We start from the raw sequence: 27,546 nt of genomic DNA on the forward strand, positions 1-27,546 counted from the left end.
TGTACAACACCCACAATAATCAGTTGATACTTGCGACGATGGCTGACGAGGATTGCAGTAGCTTGAACACTCACAAAGCTTAAATACTGTCAGCTTGGGTGGCGGTGGTGGTGGTGGATGCAGGTTCCCACGTGGTGGCGCGAGATTAAAAAATGGCTGGCGCGGAAGCTTCCTTCCTCCTCACTGATGAATGAGCGTTCTCACAGGAAAATATTGACCCTTACTTCTGAAACGTTGGCCTGGAGTAGTGGTTGATGGCAGGACCCCGGTCTGGCACAATATTTGATGCGTGGGTGGCAGGATGGCGGCTGATGGCGGTTGTACTGTGAAACACACGGCGATGCTGGGTACTTGAATTTTAGTTTCCAGAAAAAAAATTCTGGATCCCACTGCTGCTACCAGTATTCGTTTGCCTTGTTCGGGTAGAATGTAGACACAGTAGTCGCTTCTGTATATATTTATTGACCGAGACAACAAGGTATATATTTGCCTAGCCGAGGTCCACCTACTCTGAGTCTGTGAGGAGAACTGAGGCTGCTGGGAGCATGGCTTGATGCTCCTCTGTCTGGCATGACGTCAGAGGCCTACTTGCCTGTGATTGGTTATATTTCAACTGACATATAATTTGAGTATAACACCGCTCGGACACGCTACCAAGTCGACGTCCCTTGTCGACAAGCTCTGGCTAGCTATATAGTTACAATGATACTGAAGGACCTCGGTGGCATTCAATAATGGCTTACATTTGAAATTTGCATAATAAAACATTGAAAGAAGATCAGGTGTGCGTAATACAAACAACTCTGCTTATGCACCAAAAAAAAAATTCATCATAATAGGTGAAAATCATGGTAACAATGCTTTGATTAAACCAGAGTATTAAGAACATGTGTATGTCTACTGATCAGATATGAACAATACAACTCAAGGTATTGCCTAAACAAAATTATTAACATTTGTCAATGGCATGTGCTTGAAAACCATACAAAATTAAACAATTATTACATTAATGGAACAAAGTTCTGACCTAACAACCACAAATGAATTTCAAGATAGATAATGATTTTTTTTCTTTTTTTTCTTTGACACTGATATATACAATATATTTACAAGACCAATGTACAATATATTTAATGTGCCATATATTTACAAGCTATATACAAGACCTGGAACAAGAAGACTAACTTCTGCGTGATAGCAGTCAGGATTCACTGGCCTCAATGTGGTTGCTAGAACAATAATAACTCTTATGACAAGCACTGTAAAAATACAAATGGTAGTAGACTTAATAATGGCATCTAATTTATAACAAAATAAAGTTGAGAAACATCATACTATATTTATATATATTGGTAATAATAAGACACATGTGGTAGAAATACTGCAAATGATTTTTTTTTTTCAAAACCAAAACAGAATAACTGCAGAGTGCACTCAATTATAAATTCTGCGGATGTCTACACCTAGCTTATCCAGAGCACTATACAACTCTGGCTCTGACTGAAGGTCCGGAACAAATGAAACTTCATGTGACAAACTATCATCTTGAGAGATATCCTCATTAACATCTAGCCAATGGACATGTGGTGAGTGCACGGTTGAAACGAGAGGTCTAATCTAAGATTATAGTTGGTAGTATGGGGTTGCTGAACATCAAGTGGTCTGTCAACCACAGAAGGTGGTGTCCGAGTACGAGTATCTGTCTGGGTAAGTTCATTGTCATCTTCCTCATCAGTCTCGTCAACAGACATTTTAGCTAACTTCATGTGGTCTAAATGTTCATTTATATACTCTCCTGTTAACAAGTTCTTAAGTCTGTATTTGCTACCTTTGATAAGCTCGGTTACCATATATGGACCCAAAAATTTCTTAGTTAACTTATACATAGGACCAGACCTCTATTGGTTAAGTATCATTACTACAGATCCAATAGTTATTTTACTGGGTTTAGCTCGTGCATTCCTTGCTAGAGTGAACTCGGCTGTAGCTTTGGACAGTTGTTCTCGTATTTTCTTGAATACTAATTGCATTTGTCTACGCTTCACTTGAACAAAATCATCTACGTTATATAAGGGAGTAGGAGGTACATTAATCAATTCATTAGGGAGGATCTTATCTGTACCATAAAGAATAGCGTGAGGTGTGTCACCTGTAGAAACATTAATTGAAGAATTTATAGCACACTGAATTAAGGGTATAAAATCATCCCAATTGTTGTTATCAAAATTAAACGTGACTCTCAAGGCATCTAACACTTTCCTGTTAGTACGTTCGGCTAGTCCATTACTTGCTGGATGATAAGGCATGATGCTACATTTTTTGATGTTATATAAATCACACAAGCTAGTTAAAATACTATTACTGAATTCTGGACCATTATCTGAAAGGATTACTTTAGGCATACTATATCTACAAATTATTTGGTCATGGAATGCGCTGGCTATAGTTTCTGCTGTTTTGTTCGGGATAGGAACTAGTTCACAAAACCGTGAAAAATTATCGACCATTACAAGCAAATGTTTGTTCCCTTTCTCTGTTTCCGCAAAATTTGCCAATAAATCCATCGATATTCGTCCCCAAGGAGCTTTAGTTGCTGGGTACACCTGAATTGGATTAGGTCCTGAAACATGTCCCTTGTGCTGTAAACAAGTTAAACATCTGTCATCATAATGAGCAATCTCCTTAGCCATTTTTGGCCAAAAATACTTCAATCGACCTTGATGGAGTGTACGATCCTTTCCTGGATGTGCACTTGCAGGAGCATCATGGATAATTTTTAACACAGTTGGTACCAAGACAGCTGGAACAACTAATTGACAACATTTCCTCGGGGCTGTCCCTAGCTTTACTACTCTACACAGTAAATTGTCCAACATAACTAATTCTTTCAATGGTACTGGCAGTTTATGAATCGGGTGAGTGTCTTGCTTAGTCAAAAATTTAATGACGGGTGCCCATATGGGGTCTTGTCTTTGTTCCGTTTCTACTACTGTAACATCTAATGCTGGGTAATTTAACTGAATCGCAGCTACGTGTCGAGAAAATGCATCGGCTACAACATTTTGCTTTCCTGGAATATATCCAAATGTGGGATTGAATTCTTGAATTGTGAGCAAATATCTAGCAAACTTTCCAACTGGACTCTTATTTTTGAACAAGGGAATTAATGGTTGGTGATCTGTAAGAACATGAACTGGGTAATTATAAATTGTATCCTTGAAATGTTTAAGTGCCCAAACAACTGCCAAGGCTTCTCGTTCTGTTGCACTATAATATTTCTCTTCTTTAGATAATGTGCAGCTAGCATAAGCTATTGAGTGATCTCGGTGACCTTCTGTTTGAAGTAATGCAGCACCTAGACCTATGTCACTAGCATCTGTAACCAACGTAAAATGTTTAGAAAAATCTGGGTACCTAAGGACAGGTGACGAAATCAAGGCTGCTTTGAGTTTTTTGAATGACTGATCCCGGGCCTCTCCCCAAACAAAGGGTTCATCTTTTCTTTGCAACTTGTAAAGCGGAGCAATAAATGAACGATAAAATCCTACAAGACCTGTGAACTGTCTTACGGCTTCTGCGGTACAAGGTGTTGGAAAATCACGGGCAGAAATAATTTTTGATTCATTCAATGTAATACCTGAAGGTGCAACTGTATGACCTAGGAAATTAATCTTCTGCTTTAAAAATGAACATTTTGCAAGTTTTATTTTTAAATTAGCTTCAGCGAGCTTTGCAAGTACTTTCTCAAGGTTCTGGAAATGAGTCTGAACATTTAGCGACATGATTATGAGATCATCAAGGTAAACTAGAAGAGTACTTCCTATCAATCTACGAAATAGATTTGTCATGAGCCGTGAAAAGGTTATTGGACTATTACGCAACCCAAATGGCATTCTTTTGAAATGAAAATGACCATTGCAAGTACTAAAGGCTGTCAATTGTTTACTTTCCTCATCAAGAGGGATTTGCCAGAATCCCTGCAACAAATCTAACGTTGAGAATACTTTGTTTCTACCAATACTTTGCAACAAATCATTTACAACTGGAAGTGGGATACGATCAGGTATTGTTACTCTGTTAAGCTTGCGATAATCGATTACAGGTCTCCAAGTCCCATCTCATTTTGGTACAAGAATCAATGGAGCGTTCCATGGCGAATTACTCGATTCAGTTACATCACTCTGTAACATTTCCTCTACAAGTCTATCGGCTTCTGCTCTCTGAGAATGGGGAAGACCGGTAAGCTGGTACATAAATAGGCGTAGTTCCTTTTTCAAGGGGAATTTTATGTGTAATAAGAGGAGTGAGACCTAATTTTTCTCCTGGTAGAGCAACAACAGCTCTATTCCTGTTCAAAATTTCCAAAAGCTGAGCCACAGAGTCAGGAAAATCAGTAGGACTGAGGTGTTGCGCTTGCACCTCTGGCTGAGATCCCTGTTCTCCTGGTGTGAGTGTACAAACAGTATGATCCATGGAGACATCATCCACAACTCGCACCGGTAACGAGTAAAGGGCAAAATCTACAACATGGGTACCAGACTGGAGATGGATGTCGGCATTACTAATGTTTGCAATAAATAATGTAACAGTACCATCCTGCACTGTGTGCCAGGAGGGTTCAACAAATGTACCATTCACTTTACATGTTTCACTTTCCGCAATCACATCCGACAACTCAGGCACTCCCTGGACCTTAACTCTTATTCTGGTGAGAGAATGAGGGTGTAGCACAGTGTCAGTAGCCATGGAACCACTGACTTCAGAGATGGAAGCTGCCAGGCGAGCGAGACAACGAGAATCCGTTAGGGCGTCCCCCTTCCAGAAAGTCCCGATACTCATTCTCCTTAACAACTGCACAACTACTATGCTTCAATCGAGTGCCTGTTTTCTCGGGTATGCTACCACGACAATGATCTGACAAACCTACGCTAGCAAGGCGGGTGTCAACAAAATTAATGTAATCTGATTGAAGGTTGAACTTATGGCCCTGTCGATACATGCTACACAAGGGTATGACGTGGTCTTTGATACTTATGTTCCAACGATGGGGAACAATGCAATATTTTCATCAATCATGGTGTACAGACCTAAGAGAATGTCTCCAGGAAAATGAATAACATCAACAACTAAACATGTTATAGACAATGTGACATCATTGAACTTGAGTGGGAGGTCAATTTCACCCTGAACTTTTACTTTATTTCCTGAAATACCACTTAGAAAAGGTATGTGTGACTGTTTTAAAGTAGTAGGGTGCTTACTTTCAATGTCTCTAAGAGCTGAGGGCTTGACAATATTAATTTTTGCACCTGAATCAAGAAAAACTTTTAAAACTCTACCAAGTACAATGGCTGATACAAGGGGACCATCACTTGAGACTGGACAAGTTACTACTTTTGACTTATGTTGTCTGGGATATCTGCGTCTTGTTTGGGTCAAATTTACTGTGGATCCATCAACATCTACAACTGGTCTAGAGTCAGTGTCCTCCTCTGTCAAGTGTCCAAATCTATTTTGGGTAGCTACTGAATACACAGGGAGGGCACTAGGATTGGCTAGCTTGAATTGGTTAGCGGATGGCCTTGGGGGTTTCCCGACGACATGGAGTTAACATTCTGAGCTCCAGCATTCTGTGACTGAGCATTATAATTTGAAGGTGCATTATAGCTGGGCTGGGAGTTGTAATTACGTGGGTTCTGAAAATGTCTTGGACGCTGTGCGCCTCGCCAAGACTGACCATGGGAGTTACGAGGTGGAGATGTCCTTTGCCTAGCTCTACAATCCGCAGTGTGGTGACCAACTTGCTTATGGTACTTGCAATATGGGAGAATAGAATGATTAGATTGACGAGGGGACCGAGAGAATTGTCTAGGAGGTGATGATCTAGGGGCGGACCAACAGTCCCTTGTGAGGTGGTTACTCATACCACAATGCCAACATGAGGGAGTGGATGGTTGTGGACTATGGCGTTTCGGCAATTTATGAGGCGGCGAATTTGACTGGGGGCTACGAGCATGGGTACGCTTCTGCGACCAAGAGTTTGTGGGAGGATGATGAGAGCTTGTTACTACATTTACAGTATCAGAGGGTGGCAACAGTTGAGCACTTCGGGGAGCTAGTTTATCGGCGGCATTGTTAATAGCCTCAAATACTTCACCAATTTCATGTTTAACACCAAAATTTTGTTGCTCAACGATTGGTTTTGTATGCTCGTGGGGCAAAATGCATTAAAGTACCAAATGCTATCATTTTGGCCATAGCCTCAGGGGACAGATTATTGTTTTTATCTAACCAAGTCAAATTATTCATAGCAGAAACTAAGGCATACAGATACTGATCGAGACGGCTAGTAAACGCATTAAAAGATTCACCAGGCTGCATGGTGGCATTGGCAATTTTCTTACCTAACCTATACGGGTCAAGGTCTCCTTTGTTAACAAAGCACCGGCGAAAGAAATCCTTAAATTCGGGCCAAGACTGGAGGCTAACAATGGCTTTCTCATCAACAACAAAACGTGCATCACCTTTGGTTGTGTCCACGGCTGACCGTGCAATTGCTAAGTATTCGGCATCAGTAGGCTTAGAAAAACTTGCAACTGTTTTCGCTTCAACCTTACTAAACCATGACTCTAATAAGCGCGATTCCCCAGCAAAAAGAGGAATAGCCATTTCCTGAGCTTATCTCTGGCCATTGGGACGAGCAACTGTTCCCGTTGAGTCTGAAGGGGTTTCAACAGTGGTAGGCATTGTCAAAGCCGTGGAAGTAATATTTGAACGCAGATTATAATTAAGTGCACCTGGCATCAGAAATAGTATACACAAAAAAATATAAACTTGGCTAAAGTAAAAATGGCAAAAATAAAATTATTAAATTGGGCTAGCCAAGAAAATAATTAAGAACAAGCAAATTGTAAACTAATGTTAGCAATCTTTCATTAAAAAAATGACTGGAATTAGATCTTTGTAAATTAATTAAACCAGACTAAGCACAGCAATTGAGAATAAAAACTGGAAGTGCAATTGCAAAATTTCATTAAAAGATTTAACACAACAAGTGGCAATGCAAGAAATATGGATGTAGCACATAAACTGGACACAGGAATGTATATAACTGCTATGGTAAAAATTTAAAATAAAATGCTTAAAGGATAAATTTCAAGTTAGGTCTGGAGAAATATAAAAAAAAAATTGATGTTCTATTGTCTATGGAAATCTCAAACAAATTTCTATTATGCAAAATAAACTGCTAGAAACAATTATTTCTTACTTCTCTCACCATTGGAATTCACTAATGACACTAGTAACAATTAATGAATAATGGAATCAATGCAGGAAATATTGAAAGGACTCGGAGAAACTGTGGGAATGGAGGACTGAATCAGCTCCAATATTTAACAAGTCACTGAAAGGTTAATTCATAAGATATTATGGATATTATTATGTAAGTCACGTTTTAAAACTTGGCACGTTGTTTTCAACTAACAATTACTTATCTCAGGGCTGCAGAATTTTCAATATAACAGTGGCCAACACAAAAACGGCGGCAGGGCTTGTGAAGTGGCACATGTGAGGTCTGTATACAATCTGGTGCGATGCCAGCGCTCCTGGCGGTGGTGGCGCGAAACTCAGGGACCCCACACTGTTGATGCTGGAAGCGCGAAGATAAATTCTGACGACGACGATGTAGGTGGAGAAACACGATTGGGAGACAGGAGTTCACACAAAATGATGTAGCAGGGGCTGGTGGAGATGATGAGAGGTGACGAGGTGTGTGAGCTTGGGAGGGAGGCAAGGTGACGACACTTAGTCAAACAATTGTAGTCTTTTTTTTCACCAATTCCTCTTGAATAACTGTACAACACCCACAATAATCAGTTGATACTTGCGACGATGGCTGACGACGATTGCAGTAGCTTGAACACTCACAAAGGTTAGATACTGTCAGCTTGGGCGGCGGTGGTGGTGGTGATGCAGGTTCCCACGTGGTGGCGCGAGATTAAAAAATGCCTGGCGCGGAGGCTTCTTTCCTCCTCACTGATGAATGAGCGTTCTCACAGGAAAATATTGACCCTTACTTCTGAAACGTTGGCCTGGAGTAGTGGTTGATGGCAGGACCCCGGTCTGGCATAATATTTGATGCGTGGGTGGCAGGATGGCGGCTATGGAGGCGGCTGATGGCGGTTGTACTGTGAAACACACGGCGATGCTGGGTACTTGAATTTTAGTTTCCAGAAAAAAAATTATGGATCCCACTGCTGCTACCAGTATTCATTTGCCTTGTTCGGGTAGAATGTAGACACAGTAGTCGCTTCTGTATATATTTATTGACCGAGAAAACAAGGTATATAGTTGCCTAGCCGAGGTCCACCTACTCTGAGCCTGTGAGGAGAACTGAGGCTGCTGGGAGGATGGCTTGATGCTCCTCTGTCTGGCATGACGTCAGAGGCCTACTTGCCTGTGATTGGTTATATTTCAACTGACATAGAATTTGAGTATAACATGTTCACTACCCTTGGTATGGTGATCACAACCCTTGGTGAGGTGTTCACTACCCTTGGCATGTTGTTCACTACCCTTGGCGTGGTATACACTACCCTTGGCGTGATCTTCACTACCCTTAGCGTTGTGTTCACTACCCTTAGCGTCATGTTCACTACCCTTAGCATGGTGTTCACTACCCTAGGTGTGGTGTTCACTACCCTTGGTGTGTTGTTCACTACCCTTGGCGTGGTGTTCACTACCCCTACCATGGTGTTCACTACCCTTGAAATTGCGATCACTACCCTTGGTGTGGTGTTCACTACCCTTGGCATAGTATTCACTACCCTTGATGTGGTGTTCACTACCCTTGGTGTGGTGTTCACTTCCCTTGATGTGTGGTGTTCACTACCCTTAGCGTGGTGTTCACTACCCTTAGCATGGTGTTCACTAACCTTGGCATGGTGTTCACTACTTTTGGCGTGGTGTTCACTACCCTTGGCATGGTGTTCACTACTTTTGGCGTGGTGTTTACTACCCTTAGCGTGGTGTTCACTACTTTTGGCGAGGTGTTCACGACCCTTAGCGTTGTGTTCACTACTTTTGGCATGGTGTTCACTACCCTTGGCGTGGTGTTCACTACCCTTCACGTAGTGTTCACTACCCTTGGCATCATGTTTACTACCCTTGGCGTGGTGTTCACTACCCTTAGCATGGTGTTCACTACTTTTGGCGTGGTGTTCACTACCCTTGGCGTGGTGCTCACTACCCTTAGCGTGGTGTTCACTACCCTTAGCGTCATGTTCACTACCCATTGGCGTGGTGTTCACTCCACTTGGTGTGGTGTTCACTACCCGTGGCATGGTGTTCACTACCCTTGGCGTGGTGTTACCTCCCCTTAGCATGGTTTTCACTACTCTTGACGTGGTGTTAACTACCCTTGGCATGGTGTTCACTACCCTTGGCATGGTGTTCACTACCCTTGGCGTGGTGTTCACTACCCTTAGCGTGGTGTTCACTAGCCTTAGCATCATGTTCACTACCCATTGGCGTGGTGTTCACTACACTTGGTGTGGTGTTCACTACCCTTAGCATGGTGTTCACTTCTCATGACGTGGTGTTACCTACCCTTGGCATGGTGTTACCTACCCTTGGCATGGTGTTCACTACCCTTGACGTGGTGTTCACTACCCTTGGCATGGTGTTCACTGCATTCTGCATGGTGTTCACTACCCTTGGCATGTTGTTCACTACCCTTGGCATAGTGTTCACTAACATTGGCATGGTGTTCACTACCCTTGGCATGTTCACTACTCTTGGCATGGTGGTCACTACCCTTGGTGTGGTTTTCACAACCCTTGGTGTGGTGTTCACTACCCTTGGCATGGTGTTCACTACCCTTTGCATGGTGCTCATTACCTTTGGTGTGGTGTTCATTACCCTTAGCGTTGTGTTCACTACCTGTAGAGTGGTGTTTACTACCCTTGGTGTGGTGTTCACTACCATTAGCGTGGTGTTCACCACCCTTAATGTGGTGTTCACGACCATTAGTTTTGTGTTCACTACCCTTGACATGGTGTTCACTACCCTTGGCGTGGTGTTCAATACCCTTGGTGTGGTGTTCACTACCCTATATGTGGTGTTCACTACCGTTGTTGTGGTGTTCACTACTCTTGGCTTGGTGTTCACTACCCTTGGCATGGTGTTCATTACCCTTGGCGTGGTGTTCACTATCCTTGGCATTGTGTTCACTACCCTTAGCGAGGTGTTCACTACCCTTGACGTCATGTTCACTACCTTGGCGTTGTGTTCACTACTTTTGGCGTGGTGTTCACTACCCTTGGCGTGGTGTTTACTTCCCTTGGCGTATTGTTCACTACCCTTAGAGTTTCGTTCACTACCCTTGGCATGGTGTTCACTACCCTTAACGTCATTTTCACTACCCTTGGCGTGGTCTTCACTACCTTTGACGTCATGTTCACTACCCTTGGTGTGGTGTTCACTAACCTTGGCATCGTGTTCACTTCTCATGGCATCATGTTCACTACCCTTGGAGTGGAGTTCACAACCCTTGGCGTGGTGTTCGTTACCATTGGCGTGGTGTTCACTACCCTTGACATGGTGTTCACTTCCCTTGGCATGTTGTTCACTATTCTTAGCGTGGTGTTCATTACCCTTGGGGTGGTGTTCACTACCCTTGGCGTGGTGTACACTACCCTTGACGTGTTGTTCATTACCATTGGCGTGGTGTTCACTACCCTTGGTTCGGTGTTCACTATTCTTCGCGTGGTGTTCACTACCCTTGGGTTGTGTTCATTACCCTTGGCATGGTGTTTACTACTCTCTACAAGGTGTTCACTACCCTTAGCGTGGTGTTCACTACCCTTTACGTGGTGTTCACTACTCTTTGCATGGTGTTCACTGCCCTTGACGTGGTGTTCACTACCGTTGGCGTGGTGTTCACTACCTTTCGCATGGTGTTTACTACCCATTACATAGTGATCACTACTCTTGGTGTGGTGTTCACTACCCTTGGCGTTGTGTTCACTACCCTTGGCGTGGTGTTCACTACCCTTGGCGTGGTGTTCACTACCCTTAGCGTGGTGTTCACTACCCTTAGCATGCTGATCACTACCCTTGGTGTGGTGTTCACTACCCCTGGCGTGGTGTTAACTACCCTTAGCATGGTGTTCACTACCCTTGGCATGGTGTTCACTACCCTTAGCGTCATGTACACTACCCTTTGCATGGTGTTCACTACCCTTGGCGTGGTGTTCACTACCCTTGGCATGGTGTTCACTACCCTTAGTGTTGTGTTCACTACCCTTAGAGTGGTGTTCACTACCCTTGGCATAGTGTTCACTACCCTTGGCGTGGTGTTCACTACCCTTGGTGTGGTGTTCACTACCATTGGTGTGGTGTTCACTAGCCTTTGTGTTGAGTTCACTAACCTTAGAGTGGTGTTCACTACCCTTGGTGTGGTGTTCACTACCCTTAGCGTGCTGTTCACTACCCTTGGCGTGGAGTTTACTACACTTGGCGTGGTGTTCACTACCTTTGGCATTGTGTTCACTACCCTTAGCGTGGTGTTCACTACCCGTTGCATGGTGCTCATTACCCTTGGCGTGGTGTTCACTACCTTTGGCATTGTGTTCATTACCCTTGGTGTGGTGTTCACTACCCTTGGTGTGGTGTTCACTACCCTTAGCGTTGTGTTCACTACCCTTAGAGTGGTGTTTCCTACCCATGGTGTGGTTTTCACTACCCTTAGCGTAATGTTCACCACCCTTGGCGTGGTGTTCACTACCCTTACCCTAGTGTTCACTACCCTTGACGTGGTATTCACTACCATTGGCGTGGTGTTCACTACCCTTATCGTGGTGTTCACTACCCTTGGCATGATGATCACAACCCTTGGTGTGGTGTTCACTACCCTTGGCGAGTTTTTCAATACCCTTGGCGTGGTGTACACTACTCTTGGCGTGGTGTTCACTACCCTTAGCGTTGTGTTCACTACCCTTTGTGTGGTGTTCACTACCCTTGGCGTGTTGTTAACTATCCTTAGCGTGGTGTTCACTACCCTTACCGTTGTGTTCACTCCCCTTGGTGTGGTGTTCACTACCCTTAGCGTGCTGTTCACTACCCTTAGCATGGTGTTCACTACCCTTGGCATGGTGTTCACTACTTTTGGCGTGGTGTTCACTACCCTTGGCATGGTGTTCACTACCCTTGGCATGGTGTTCACTACTTTTGGCGTGGTGTTCACTAACCTTAGCGTGGTGTTCACTACTTTTAGCGTGGTGTTCACTACCCTTAGCGTGGTGTTCACTACTTTTGGCGTGGTGTTCACTACCGTAGGCGTGGTGCTCACTACCTTTACCGTAGTGTTCACTAGCCTTGGCGTCATGTTTACTACCCTTGGCATGGTGTTCACTACCCTTAGCATGGTGTTCACTACTTTTGGCGTGGTGTTCACTACCCGTGGCGTGGTGTTCACTACCCTTGGCGTGGTATTCACTACGCTTAGCGTGGTGTTCAATACCCTTAGTGTCATGTTCACTACCCATTGGCGTGGTGTTCACTCCACTTGGTGTGGTGTTCACTACCCTTAGCGTGGTGTTCACTACCCTTCGCATGGTGTTACCTACCCTTGGCATGGTGTTCACTACCTTTGACGTGGTGTTCACTACCCTTGGCATGGTGTTCACTACCCTTGGTGTAGTGTTCACTACCCTTGTTTTGGTGTTCACTACCCTTGGCTTGGTGTTCACTATACCCTTGGCATTGTCTTCACTACCCTTAGCGTGGTGCTCACTATCCTTGACGTCATGTTCACTACCCTTGGCGTTGTGTTCACTACCCTTAGCGTGGTGTTCACTACCATTGGCGTGGTGTTCACTACCCTTACCGTGGTGTTTACTTCCCTTGGCGTGGTGTTCACTACCCTTGGCGTGGTGTTCACTACCCTTAGCGTGGTGTTCACTTCCCTTGGCGTGGTGTTCACTACCCTTAACGTTATTTTCACTACTCTTGGCGTGGTCTTCACTACTCCTGGCGTGGTGTTCACTACCCTTGACGTCATGTTCACTACCCCTGGCGTGGTGTTCACTACCCTTGACGTCATGTTCACTACACTTGGCGTGGTGTTCGCTATCCTTTACGTGGTGTTCGCTATCCTTTACGTGGTGTTCACTACTCTTGGCATGGTGTTCACTACCCTTGACATGGTGTTCACTACCCTTGGCATGGTGTTCACCACCCATGGCATGGTGATCACTACCCTTGGTGTGGTGTTCACTACCCTTGGCTTGGTGTTTGCTACCCTTGGCGTGGTGTTCACTACCCTTGGCGTGGTGTTCACTACCCTTGGCGTGGTGTTCACTCCCCTTGATGTGTGGTGTTCACTACCCTTTGCGTGGTGTTCACTACCCTTAGCATGGTGTTCACCACCCTTAGCATGGTGTTCACTACTTTTGGCGTGGTGTTCACTACCCTCGGCGTGGTTTTCACTACCCTTAGCGTGGTGTTCACTACCCTTCGCATGGTGTTACCTACCCTTGGCATGGTGTTCACTACCCTTGACGTGGTGTTCACTACCCTTGGCATGGTGTTCACTACCCTTGGTGTAGTGTTCACTACCCTTGTTTTGGTGTTCACTACCCTTGGCTTGGTGTTCACTATACCCTTGGCATTGTCTTCACTACCCTTAGCGTGGTGCTCACTATCCTTGACGTCATGTTCACTACCCTTGGCGTTGTGTTCACTACCCTTAGCGTGGTGTTCACTACCATTGGCGTGGTGTTCACTACCCTTACCGTGGTGTTTACTTCCCTTGGCGTGGTGTTCACTACCCTTGGCGTGGTGTTCACTACCCTTAGCGTGGTGTTCACTTCCCTTGGCGTGGTGTTCACTACCCTTAACGTTATTTTCACTACTCTTGGCGTGGTCTTCACTACTCCTGGCGTGGTGTTCACTACCCTTGACGTCATGTTCACTACCCCTGGCGTGGTGTTCACTACCCTTGACGTCATGTTCACTACCCTTGGCGTGGTGTTCGCTATCCTTTACGTGGTGTTCGCTATCCTTTACGTGGTGTTCACTACTCTTGGCATGGTGTTCACTACCCTTGACATGGTGTTCACTACCCTTGGCATGGTGTTCACCACCCATGGCATGGTGATCACTACCCTTGGTGTGGTGTTCACTACCCTTGGCTTGGTGTTTGCTACCCTTGGCGTGGTGTTCACTACCCTTGGCGTGGTGTTCACTACCCTTGGCGTGGTGTTCACTCCCCTTGATGTGTGGTGTTCACTACCCTTTGCGTGGTGTTCACTACCCTTAGCATGGTGTTCACCACCCTTAGCATGGTGTTCACTACTTTTGGCGTGGTGTTCACTACCCTCGGCGTGGTTTTCACTACCCTTCGCGTGGTGTTATCTACCCTTGGCAAGTAGTAGGGAGTAAGAGCCACAGGCTACTTTTTTTTTGGCGAGAGGACCCCTGTGGACTGTAAGAGCCACAGGCTACTTTTTTTTTTTTTGGCGAGAGGACCCCTGTGGACTGTAAGAGCCACAGGCAACTTTTTTTTTTTTCTGGAAATTCGTGTGTAGCGCTTTAGGGTTTTCAGGTGAATTTGGGGAGTCACAGATTTGGAATTAGGGAATTCTTATAATGAAAAATAATGTCATACGAGTTTGTTAAAGTTCTTATGAGAAAAATAATTTCCAAGACTTAGAAGTTTGTTAAGGCCTTATGGGACAAATTCAAGTAACGTATGTAGCTCTTTAGGGTTTCCAGGAGAACTCTACGGACATATTTTACATGTTTTCAACTTAGAAAAATCGTCTATGTAAGCCTTAGTTATTCATGTAAATTTAGAAAATCATCTGTGTAAGTCATGGTTTTCAGGGTTTCGTACATCACACCCCCCTCCCTCCCCCCTTACCTCGCAATCTCTCGCGTCACCTTTATTTACTTTACGCCCGGCCAGCCAGTCGGCTCTTATCATATCTTATCTTCTCCATAATATCTCGACCGTCCCTCCTCTCTCTCTCTCTCCTCCTCCTATTTCCTTACAACTATTTTTCAGAGTTTCAAATAATCATAGAAGTTTATTTATATGTTTATGACCGAATTTGTAAAAGGACCATTTTCAGAGAATATTGTCTTAGATGTTTTGTTAAGGAAAACAGACCACTTATCCATAACATTTAGTTTTATATCCATTTACGGCTATTTCGCCTGTAATCTGTGAAAACTTGACAGAGTCCATTTTATACCCAATTTTCAGCAGAGTCCAGTTTATGCTCAAATTCGCCAGAGTCTACTTTAATAGCAAAATTCATCAGAGTCCAGTTTTCTAGCAAATTTCATCAGTGTCCTGTAATCTGTGAAAATTTGACAGAGTCCAGTTCTTGATCGAAATTCATCAGAGTCCAGTTTATACCGAAAATTCGCCAGAGTCTACTTTGTGCCAAAATATTCAGAGTCCAGTTCATGATCGAAATTAATCAGAGTCCAATTAAAGACCCAAATTTGACAGAGACCACATTTTCGCTACTAGCAGTCCAATCCCCCTGAAATTTTAAACAGTCATATTTCAGACGTAGTAAATAAGATCAAGTCAGTTACTGAGCTCCAGCTCTTGTCCCCCACCCTCTTCCACCCTCAAGTCTTTGTAAATAAACCATCAATTTCCCCGAAATTTTTACCCTCTGTATTTCAGACATAGTAAATATGAAGTAACAAATATAAAACTCTAGCTCTTGTCCTCTGTCCAAGTTCACTCATGTAAATTCATTACTATCAGTCCAAATCCCCCTGAGATTTAAACACTCAACTACATTTTCAGACATAGTAAATAAGATCAAGTCAGTTACCGAGCTCCAGCTCTTGTCCCCCTGTATTTGCATATTTTCTCTATATTCAGCTGTGTTCTTCACTTTTTGTCCGTGTTTTCTGTGTTCATTCCATGTTCTACAAATGTTCACAGTCCCATTCAGTTCATATTTTCACAAGTATCTCCATTTTTTTCTATAATCTTTCTCTTAGTCTCATTACTTTCTCTACAAATTCTAGTCATATTTTCTATGTTCATCACATGTTCTCTTTACAACTTTTATACTCAATATTCATGCTAACTTCCATATGTTGTGTTCTTTGTCAATATTCATATTCCTCTACAAGTTCATGTTCCTCACAAGATCACTTCGTTTTTCACCTTCACTTACATGTTTTCTACATTCTTTGTCATATTCTCCATGTTCTTCACAAGTCCATTGTTCATTCTTTGTATTCCCTATTCTCCTTATCATGTTTTCATGTTCTCTGTAAGTTCATATTCCCAGCATGTTCACTGTATTCATCAACTTTTCTTACATATGTTCTTTGCCATGTTCCCCCATATGTTCACTGTGTTCATTCCCTTACTTAACCTCAATTTTTTTTTTTATGTTCTTTGTTTCTTCCATTCACTAACTAGTTCTTTGTCAAATATTAGCATCAGCAATACAGTTTCCTCAACAATTTTAGTCACCAAGTTTTATTTTCAAAACTATATCAAAGTAATTCTCGTTGTCAACTTAATAGTTCTACCAGCCATGTTCTTAAACAAAATCTACTCTTTATTCAGTTCCAAATTTACAAAGACAAACCTTTCTTGTAACTTCTTAACTAAAATCTTTCGCCAATCAACTGAAACATAGTCACTTTCGTCATTTTTCAACTACACTTATCCATAGTCAACAGAAAATTGTCAAAGGAAACTTCTTTCAGCACTTTTCTTAACAGCCGCTATGTTTCATCAAGTAAGAAAAAATTGTCAAAGGAATCTTTCCAGCACTGTTCACAACTAAACATATTCCCCATTCATCAGAAAATAACCGTGTTCTTCATGTTTCATTGTCATTTCATAACTAAAATTATCCGCCAATCATCAGAAAAAGTCATGTTCATCATGTTTTGTCTTTGCTCAACTAAAAGTATTCATCGGTCAACTAAAAATAGTTACTTCATCATGTTTCCTTGTCATTTCTTAACTAAAATATCACTTCTCTCATCTGAAAATAGTCAGGATTAATCTCTTTCAACACCGTTCTTAACTAAAACAACCTTTCGCTTAGCTAAAAATTGTCAAAGGAAACTTCTTTCAGCACTGTTCATAACTAACTTTATCCATCGTCAAGTAAGAAAATATAGTCAAAGATATCTATCATCGTCGTTCTTAACTGACATTTATACTTTGTGGAGCACTAAAAATAGTCAAATGTAACTTTTTCAACACTTTCGTAACTAAAATTATATGTCGCTAAGTAAGAAAAATAGTCAAAGGTGCTCTCCGTTACACCAAAGTTACTCTTCGAGAAATCAAAGACACTCTTCAATACATCAAGGACTTACTCAAAGACACCAAAGTTACACTCTAAGACACCCTTCGAGACATCAAAGACATCCTTTAAGACTTCAAGGGCACTCTTCGAGATATCAAAAGACACTCTCAAACACTCAAAAATTTACTCGCATCCTCAAAGTTATTCTCAGAGTTATCAAAAGTTAATCTCAGTCATCAAAATGCTATTCTCTAAGTAGCCTTTCGTTCATCAGAGAAACTTTCTAAGACATCTTCGTTCATTAAAGTTAATCTCAGAGGCATAAAAGTTATTCTCGGAGCTATCAAAATTAATCTCTAAAACAACAAAAGTTAATCTCTGTCATCAAAGTTGATCTGCAAGATATCTTCTAGACATCAAAGTTACTTTTCATTACATCAAAGACGCATTCAAATACTACCCATGTTCTCAGAAGTCATTCTCAAAGTCATCAAAGTTATTCAAAGAGCTAACAAAAGTTATTCTCAGAGTCACTTTCGTTCTTCAGAGAAACTTTCCAAAACATCTTTGTTCATCAAAGTTATTCTCAGAGTTAGCAAAGGTAATCTCTAACTCACTCTCGTTCATCAAAGTTGTTTCAAAGACATCAAAGTTAATCTCGGAGTTATCCAAAGATATTCTCATGTCCACAAAAGTTATTCACAGAGTCGTCAAAGTTAATCCAAGACATCATTTTTCATCAAAGATATTCTCTCTAAACCATCAATGTTCTTCTCTAAGACATAAAAGTTATTCTCAGAGTCACCTTCGTTCTTCAGAGAAACTTTCCAAAACATCTTCGTTCATAAAAGTTATTCTCAGAGACATCTAAAGTTAATCTTAGAGTTATCAAATGTAATCTCTAACTCACTTTTGGTCATTAAAGTTAATTTCTATGTTATAAAAGTTTGTCTCAGAGACATGTAAAGTTAATCTTAGAGTTAACAAAGGTAATCTCTAATTCACTCTCGTTCGTCAAAGTTGTTTCAAAGACATCAAAGTTATTCTCAAAGTTATCAAAAGATATTCTCATGTCCACAAAAGTTATTCTGAGCTATCAAAGTTAATCTCAGACATCTTCATTCATAAAGTTATTCTCAGTCATGAAATGTTATTCTCTAAGTAACTTTCCGTTCATCAAAGATATTCTCTAAGTCCTGAAAGTTATTCTCTAAGACAGCAAAGTTATTCTCTGAGCTAACAAAATACTACTCATGTTCTCAAAGACATTCTCAAAGTCATCAAAGTTATTCACAGAGTCATCAAAAGTTGTTCTCTAAAACATCAATGTTGCTATCTAAGACATCAAAGATGTTCTCTAAATCATAAAAGTTAATCTTAACTCACCTTCGTTCATTAGAGAAACTTTCCAATCCATATTCGTTGACCAGAGTTATTCTCAGAGTCATCAAAGCGATCTCTAATTCATCTTCGTTCTCCAAAAGTTGTTCTCTAAGACACCTTCATTCATCAAAGAAACTCTCCTTCTTCCATCATGTTATTCTTTAAGACATCTTCAGTCATAAAATTTTCTCTCCAAAATGTAACTAGTTCAGCTTTTCATACCAAGCCTGCACTTGTTAAAATATATTTTCGCAGTCACTTTACCCTAAAACTGTTCTCTGAACTATCCTAACTTAACTTACCTTACCTTACCTATCTTACCTAACTTTACCTATCTTACCTAACTTAACCTGCATAACCTAACTTTACCTATCCTAACCTAACTTACCTTACCTTACTTTACCTATCTTACCTAACTTTACCTATCTTACCTAACTTAACCTGCATAACCTAACTTTACCTATCCTAACCTAACTTACCTTACCTTACCTATCTTACCTAACTTTACCTATCTTACCTAACTTACCTTACCTTACCTATCTTAACCTGCTTAACCTATCTTACCTAACTTAACCTGCATAACCTAACTTTACCTATCCTAACATAACTTTCCTTACCTTACCTAACTCAACCTGTTTAACCTAACTTACCTAACTTACATAACTTAACCTAACTTACCTAACTTTACCTATCTTACCTAACTTAACCTGCATAACCTAACTTTACCTATCCTAACCTAACTTACCTTACCTTACCTATCTTACCTAACTTTACCTATCTTACCTAACTTACCTTACCTTACCTATCTTAACATGCTTAACCTATCTTACCTAACTTAACCTGCATAACCTAACTTTACCTATCCTAACATAACTTTCCTTACCTTACCTAACTCAACCTGTTTAACCTAACTTACCTAACTTACATAACTTAACCTAACTTACATAACTTAACCTGCTTAACCTAACTTACATAACTTAACCTAACTTACCTAACTTAACCTAACTTACCTTACCTTACCTAACTTATATAACTTGTCTTACCTATCCTATCCTAACCTAACTCGTCTTACCTAACTTAATCTTACATTCCCAAACTGATGTATCCTAACTTATCTAGTCCAACCAGACATGCTCTAACTTACATAAGTATTCCTTCTTGTCTTTTGTGTTTCGTCAATCAGTGTCTCATATTCATTTACTCATTTCATTAGTTAATTGCTCAAATGGTCACTTATGCATTTCAAGTGCTATTTGTTAGAGATTTGATATTTAAGCATTTCAAAGAATTTTTGTTATATATGGGCATTTTACTCATTTCAAGGGTTAATTTCTCAAATGGACATTTTTGCATTTCAAGTATCATTTGTTTAAGATTGGGTGTTTAACCATTTCAAAGGATTTTTCTGTTATATATGGGAATTTACTCGTTTCAAGGGCAAATTTCTCAAATGGTCATTTTTGCAGATCAAGGGTTATTTGTTAAAGTTCATCAAGTTGCTCATAAGTTGTATTTACTAGGTTCTATCATATGTTCTTATTCCCCAACCCCTTAACCTAACCTCTTGTAATCTTAGTGTATTTAGTAGGTTCTATCTTATGTTCTTATTCCCCATTATTACTACCCTTACCGTGGTGTTTACTTCCCTTGGCGTGGTGTTCACTACCCTTGGCGTGGTGTTCACTACCCTTAGCGTGGTGTTCACTTCCCTGGGCGTGGTGTTCACTACCCTTAACGTCATTTTCGCTACCCTTGGCGTGGTCTTCACTACTCCTGGCGTGGTGTTCACTACCCTTGACGTCATGTTCACTACCCCTGGCGTGGTGTTCACTACCCTTGACGTCATGTTCACTACCCTTGGCATGGTGTTCGCTACCCTTTATGTGGTGTTCACTACTCTTGGCATGGTGTTCACTACCCTTGACATGGTGTTCACTACCCTTGGCATGGTGTTCACCACCCATTGCATGGTGATCACTACCTTTGGTGTGGTGTTCACTACCCTTCGCTTGGTGTTTACTATCCTTGGCGTGGTGTTCACTACCCTTGGCGTGGCGTTCACTACCCTTGGCGTAATGTTCACTCCTCTTGATGTGTGGTGTTCACTACCCTTTGCGTGGTGTTCACTACCCTTAGCATGGTGTTCACCACCCTTAGCATGGTGTTCACTACTTTTGACGTGGTGCTCACTACCCTTGGCGTGGTTTTCACTACCCTTCGCGTGGTGTTATCTACCCTTGGCATGGTGTTCACTACCCTTGACGTGGTGTTCACTACCCTTGGCATGGTGTTCACTACCCTTGGTGTAGTGTTCACTACCCTTGTTTTGGTGTTCACTACCCTTGGCTTGGTGTTCACTACCCTTGGCATTGTCTTCACTACCCTTGGCGTTGTGTTCACTATCCTTAGCGTGGTGTTCACTACCCTTGGCATGGTGTTCACCACCCATAGCATTGTGATCACTACCCTTGGTGTGGTGTTCACTATCCTTGGCTTGGTCTTTACTACCCTTGGCGTGGTGTTCACTACCCTTGGCGTGGTGTTCACTACCCTTGGCGTGGTGTTCACTCCCCTTGATGTGTGGTGTTCACTACCCTTTGCGTGGTGTTCACTACCCTTAGCACGGTGTTCACTACCCTTGGCATGGTGGTCACTACTTTTGGCGTGGTGTTCACTACCCTTCGAATGGTGTTCACTACTTTTGGCGTGGTGTTTACTACCCTTGGCGTGGTGTTCAATTCCCTTGGCGTGGTTTTCACTACCCTGAACTGTGAGCTGTGACTCATACGTCAGGCTGCGAGCAGCCGCGTCTAACAGCCTGGTTGATCAGTCCAGCAACCAGGAGGCCTGGTCGACGACCGGGCCGCGGGGACACTAAGCCCCGGAAGAACCTCAAGGTTGCCTCAAGGTAGGTAGGTAACCCTTATCGTGGTGTTCACTACGCTTGGCATGGTGATCACAACCCTTCGTGAGGTGTTCACTACCCTTGGCGTGTTGTTCACTACCCTTGGCGTGGTGTTCACTACCCTTAGCGTGGTGTTCACTACCCTTAACGTCATTTTCGCTACCCTTGGCGTGGTCTTCACTACTCCTGGCGTGGTGTTCACTACCCTTGACGTCATGTTCACTACCCCTGGCGTGGTGTTCACTACCCTTGACGTCATGTTCACTACCCTTGGCATGGTGTTCGCTACCCTTTACGTGGTGTTCACTACTCTTGGCATGGTGTTCACTACCCTTGACATGGTGTTCACTACCCTTGGCATGGTGTTCACCACCCATTGCATGGTGATCACTACCTTTGGTGTGGTGTTCACTACCCTTCGCTTAGTGTTTACTACCCTTGGCGTGGTGTTCACTACCCTTGGCGTGGTGTTCACTACCCTTGGCGTAATGTTCACTCCTCTTGATGTGTGGTGTTCACTACCCTTTGCGTGGTGTTCACTACCCTTAGCATGGTGTTCACCACCCTTAGCATGGTGTTCACCACCCTTAGCATGGTGTTCACTACTTTTGACGTGGTGCTCACTACCCTTGGCGTGGTTTTCACTACCCTTCGCGTGGTGTTATCTACCCTTGGCATGGTGTTCACTACCCTTGACGTGGTGTTCACTACCCTTGGCATGGTGTTCACTACCCTTGGTGTAGTGTTCACTACCCTTGTTTTGGTGTTCACTACCCTTGGCTTGGTGTTCACTACCCTTGGCATTGTCTTCACTACCCTTGGCGTTGTGTTCACTATCCTTAGCGTGGTGTTCACTACCCTTGGCATGGTGTTCACCACCCATGGCATTGTGATCACTACCCTTGGTGTGGTGTTCACTATCCTTGGCTTGGTGTTTACTACCCTTGGCGTGGTGTTCACTACCCTTGGCGTGGTGTTCACTACCCTTGCCGTGGTGTTCACTCCCCTTGATGTGTGGTGTTCACTACCCTTTGCGTGGTGTTCACTACCCTTAGCACGGTGTTCACTACCCTTGGCATGGTGGTCACTACTTTTGGCGTGGTGTTCACTACCCTTCGAATGGTGTTCACTACCCTTCGAATGGTGTTCACTACTTTTGGCGTGGTGTTTACTACCCTTGGCGTGGTGTTCAATTCCCTTGGCGTGGTTTTCACTACCCTGAACTGTGAGCTGTGACTCATACGTCAGGCTGCGAGCAGCCGCGTCTAACAGCCTGGTTGATCAGTCCAGCAACCAGGAGGCCTGGTCGACGACCGGGCCGCGGGGACACTAAGCCCCGGAAGAACCTCAAGGTTGCCTCAAGGTAGGTAGGTAACCCTTATCGTGGTGTTCACTACGCTTGGCATGGTGATCACAACCCTTCGTGAGGTGTTCACTACCCTTGGCGTGTTGTTCACTACCCTTGGCGTGGTGTTCACTACCCTTAGCGTTGTGTTCACTACCCTTAGCGTCATTTTCACTACCCTTAGCATGGTGTTCACTACCCTTGGCGTGGTGTTCACTACCCCTACCGTGGTGTTCACTTCCCTTGAAATTGCGATCACTACCCTTGGTGTGGTGTTCACTTCCCTTGGCATAGTGTTCACTACCCTTGATGTGGGGTTCACTACCTTTGGCGTGGTGTTCACTACCCCTGGCATGGTGTTCACTACTTTTGGCGTGGTGTTTACTACTCTTAGTATGGTGTTCACTACCCTTGGCATGGTGTTAAATACTTTTGGCTGTGGTGTTCACTACCCCTGGCATTGTGTTCACTACTTTTGGCGTGGTGTTTACTACCCTTAGCGTGGTGTTCACTACTTTTGCCGAGGTGTTCACTACCCATAGCATTGTGTTCACTAATTTAGGCATGGTGTTCACTACCCTTAGCGTGGTGTTCACTACCCTTAGCGTAGTGTTCACTACCCTTGGCGTCATGTTTACTACCCTTGGAGGTGTTCACTACCCTTAGCATGGTGTTCACTACTTTTGGCGTGATGTTCACTACCCTTGGCGTGGTGTTCCCTCCCCTTGGCATGGTGTTCACTACCCTTGACGTGGTGTTATCTACCCTTGGCGTGGTGTTACCTACCCTTGGCATGGTGTTCACTACCCTTGACGTGGTGTTAACTACCCTTGGTATGGTGTTCACTACTCTTGGCATGGTGTTCACTACCCTTGGCGTGGTGTTCACTACCCTTAGAGTGATGTTCACTCCACTTGGGGTGGTGTTCACTACCCTTGGCGTGGTGTTCACTTCTCTTGACGTGGTGTTATCTACCCTTGGCGTGGTGTTACCTACCCTTGGCATGGTGTTCACTACCCTTGACGTGGTGTTAACTACCCTTGGTATGGTGTTCACTACTCTTGGTATGGTGTTCACTACCCTTGGCGTGGTGTTCACTACCCTTAGAGTGGTGTTCACTACCCTTAGCGTCATGTTCACTACCCATTGGTGTGGAGTTCACTCCACTTCGGGTGGTGTTCACTACCCTTGGCGTGGTGTTCACTTCTCTTGACGTGGTGTTATCTACCCTTGGCGTGGTGTTACCTACCCTTGGCATGGTGTTCACTACCCTTGACGTGGTGTTCACTACCCTTGGCATGGTGTTCACTACGTTCTGCATGGTGTTCACTACCCTTGGCATGTTGTTCACTACCCTTGGCATAGTGTTCACTAACCTTGGCATGGTGTTCACTACCCTTGGCGTGTTCACTACCCTTGGCGTGGTGGCCACTACCCTTGGTGTGGTTTTCACATCCCTTGGTGTGGTGTTCACTACCCTTGGCGTGGTGTTCACTACCCTTTGCATGGTGCTCATTACCTTTAGTGTGGTGTTCATTACCCTTAGCGTTGTGTTCACTACCTTTAGAGTGATGTTTACTACCCTTGGTGTGGTGTTCACTACCATTAGCGTGGTGTTCACCACTCTTAATGTGGTGTTCACGACCATTAGTTTTGTGTTCACTACACTTGACATGGTGTTTATTCCCCTTGGCGTGGTGTTCACTACCCTTGGTGTGGTGTTCACTACCCTTTATGTGGTGGTTCACTACCGTTGTTGTGGTGTTCACTACTCTTGGCTTGGTGTTCACTACCCTTGGCATGGTGTTCATTACCCTTGGCGTGGTGTTCACTATCCTTTGCATTGTGTTCACTACCCTTAGCGTCATGTTCACTACCCATTGGCGTGGTGGTAACTCCACTGTGTGTGGTGTTTCACTACCCTTAGCGTCATGTTCATTACCCATTAGCGTGGTGTTCACTCCACTTGGCGAGGTGTTAACTACTCTTTGCATGGTGTTCACTACCCTTGACGTGGTGTTCACTACCCTTGGCGTGGTATTCACTACGCTTAGCGTGGTGTTCAATACCCTTAGCGTCATGTTCACTACCCATTGGCGTGGTGTTCACTCCACTGGTGTGGTGTTCACTACCCTAAGCGTGGTGTTCACTACCCTTCGCATGGTGTTACCTACCCTTGGCATGGTGTTCACTACCCTTGACGTGGTGTTCACTACCCTTGGCATGGTGTTCACTACCCTTGGTGTAGTGTTCACTACCCTTGTTTTGGTGTTCACTACCCTTGGCTTGGTGTTCACTATACCCTTGGCATTGTCTTCACTACCCTTAGCGTGGTGCTCACTATCCTTGACGTCATGTTCACTACCCTTGGCGTTGTGTTCACTACCCTTAGCGTGGTGTTCACTACCATTGGCGTGGTGTTCACTACCCTTACCGTGGTGTTTACTTCCCTTGGCGTGGTGTTCACTACCCTTGGCGTGGTGTTCACTACCCTTAGCGTGGTGTTCACTTCCCTTGGCGTGGTGTTCACTACCCTTAACGTTATTTTCACTACTCTTGGCGTGGTCTTCACTACTCCTGGCGTGGTGTTCACTACCCTTGACGTCATGTTCACTACCCCTGGCGTGGTGTTCACTACCCTTGACGTCATGTTCACTACCCTTGGCGTGGTGTTCGCTATCCTTTACGTGGTGTTCGCTATCCTTTATGTGGTGTTCACTACTCTTGGCATGGTGTTCACTACCCTTGACATGGTGTTCACTACCCTTGGCATGGTGTTCACCACCCATGGCATGGTGATCACTACCCTTGGTGTGGTGTTCACTACCCTTGGCTTGGTGTTTGCTACCCTTGGCGTGGTGTTCACTACCCTTGGCGTGGTGTTCACTACCCTTGGCGTGGTGTTCACTCCCCTTGATGTGTGGTGTTCACTACCTTTTGCGTGGTGTTCACTACCCTTAGCATGGTGTTCACCACCCTTAGCATGGTGTTCACTACTTTTGGCGTGGTGTTCACTACCCTCGGCGTGGTTTTCACTACCCTTCGCGTGGTGTTATCTACCCTTGGCATGGTGTTCACTACCCTTGACGTGGTGTTCACTACCCCTGGCGTGGTATTCACTACGCTTAGCGTGGTGTTCACTACCCTTAGCGTCATGTTCACTACCCATTGGCGTGGTGTTCACTCCACTTGGTATGGTGTTCACTACCCTTGGCATGGTGTTCGCTACCCTTTACGTGGTGTTCACTACTCTTGGCATGGTGTTCACTACCCTTGACATGGTGTTCACTACCCTTGGCATGGTGTTCACCACCCCATTGCATGGTGATCACTACCTTTGGTGTGGTGTTCACTACCCTTCGCTTGGTGTTTACTACCCTTGGCGTGGTGTTCACTACCCTTGGCGTGGTGTTCACTACCCTTGGCGTAATGTTCACTCCTCTTGATGTGTGGTGTTCACTACCCTTTGCGTGGTGTTCACTACCCTTAGCATGGTGTTCACCACCCTTAGCATGGTGTTCACTACTTTTGACGTGGTGCTCACTACCCTTGGCGTGGTTTTCACTACCCTTCGCGTGGTGTTATCTACCCTTGGGGTGTTCACTATCCTTGACGTGGTGTTCACTACCCTTGGCATGGTGTTCACTACCCTTGGTGTAGTGTTCACTACCCTTGTTTTGGTGTTCACTACCCTTGGCTTGGTGTTCACTACCCTTGGCATTGTCTTCACTACCCTTGGCGTTGTGTTCACTATCCTTAGCGTGGTGTTCACTACCCTTGGCATGGTGTTCACCACCCATGGCATTGTGATCACTACCCTTGGTGTGGTGTTCACTATCCTTGGCTTGGTGTTTACTACCCTTGGCGTGGTGTTCACTACCCTTGGCGTGGGTTCACTACCCTTGGCGTGGTGTTCACTCCCCTTGATGTGTGGTGTTCACTACCCTTTGCGTGGTGTTCACTACCCTTAGCACGGTGTTCACTACCCTTGGCATGGTGGTCACTACTTTTGGCGTGGTGTTCACTACCCTTCGAATGGTGTTCACTACTTTTGGCGTGGTGTTTACTACCCTTGGCGTGGTGTTCAATTCCCTTAGCGTGGTTTTCACTACCCTGAACTGTGAGCTGTGACTCATACGTCAGGCTGCGAGCAGCCGCGTCTAACAGCCTGGTTGATCAGTCCAGCAACCAGGAGGCCTGGTCGACGACCGGGCCGCGGGGACACTAAGCCCCGGAAGAACCTCAAGGTTGCCTCAAGGTAGGTAGGTAACCCTTATCGTGGTGTTCACTACGCTTGGCATGGTGATCACAACCCTTCGTGAGGTGTTCACTACCCTTGGCGTGTTGTTCACTACCCTTGGCGTGGTGTTCACTACCCTTAGCGTTGTGTTCACTACCCTTAGCGTCATTTTCACTACCCTTAGCATGGTGTTCACTGCCCTTGGCGTGGTGTTCACTACCCCTACCGTGGTGTTCACTTCCCTTGAAATTGCGATCACTACCCTTGGTGTGGTGTTCACTACCCTTGGCATAGTGTTCACTACCCTTGATGTGGTGTTCACTACCTTTGGCGTGGTGTTCACTACCCCTGGCATGGTGTTCACTAC

At 44.1% G+C, this 27,546-nt stretch overlaps 1 pseudogene; it reads left to right on the forward strand.

Moving 5' to 3' along the window:
• Positions 1–7,890: 7,890 nt before the first annotated feature.
• The window catches only part of LOC138353941 (N-acetylated-alpha-linked acidic dipeptidase 2-like), a 63,834-nt pseudogene continuing 44,178 nt past the window's right edge, over positions 7,891–27,546 (forward strand).

This window comes from Procambarus clarkii, chromosome 60 (assembly GCF_040958095.1).
Source record: "Procambarus clarkii isolate CNS0578487 chromosome 60, FALCON_Pclarkii_2.0, whole genome shotgun sequence".
In the NCBI taxonomy this organism is placed as follows: Eukaryota; Metazoa; Arthropoda; class Malacostraca; order Decapoda; family Cambaridae; genus Procambarus; species Procambarus clarkii.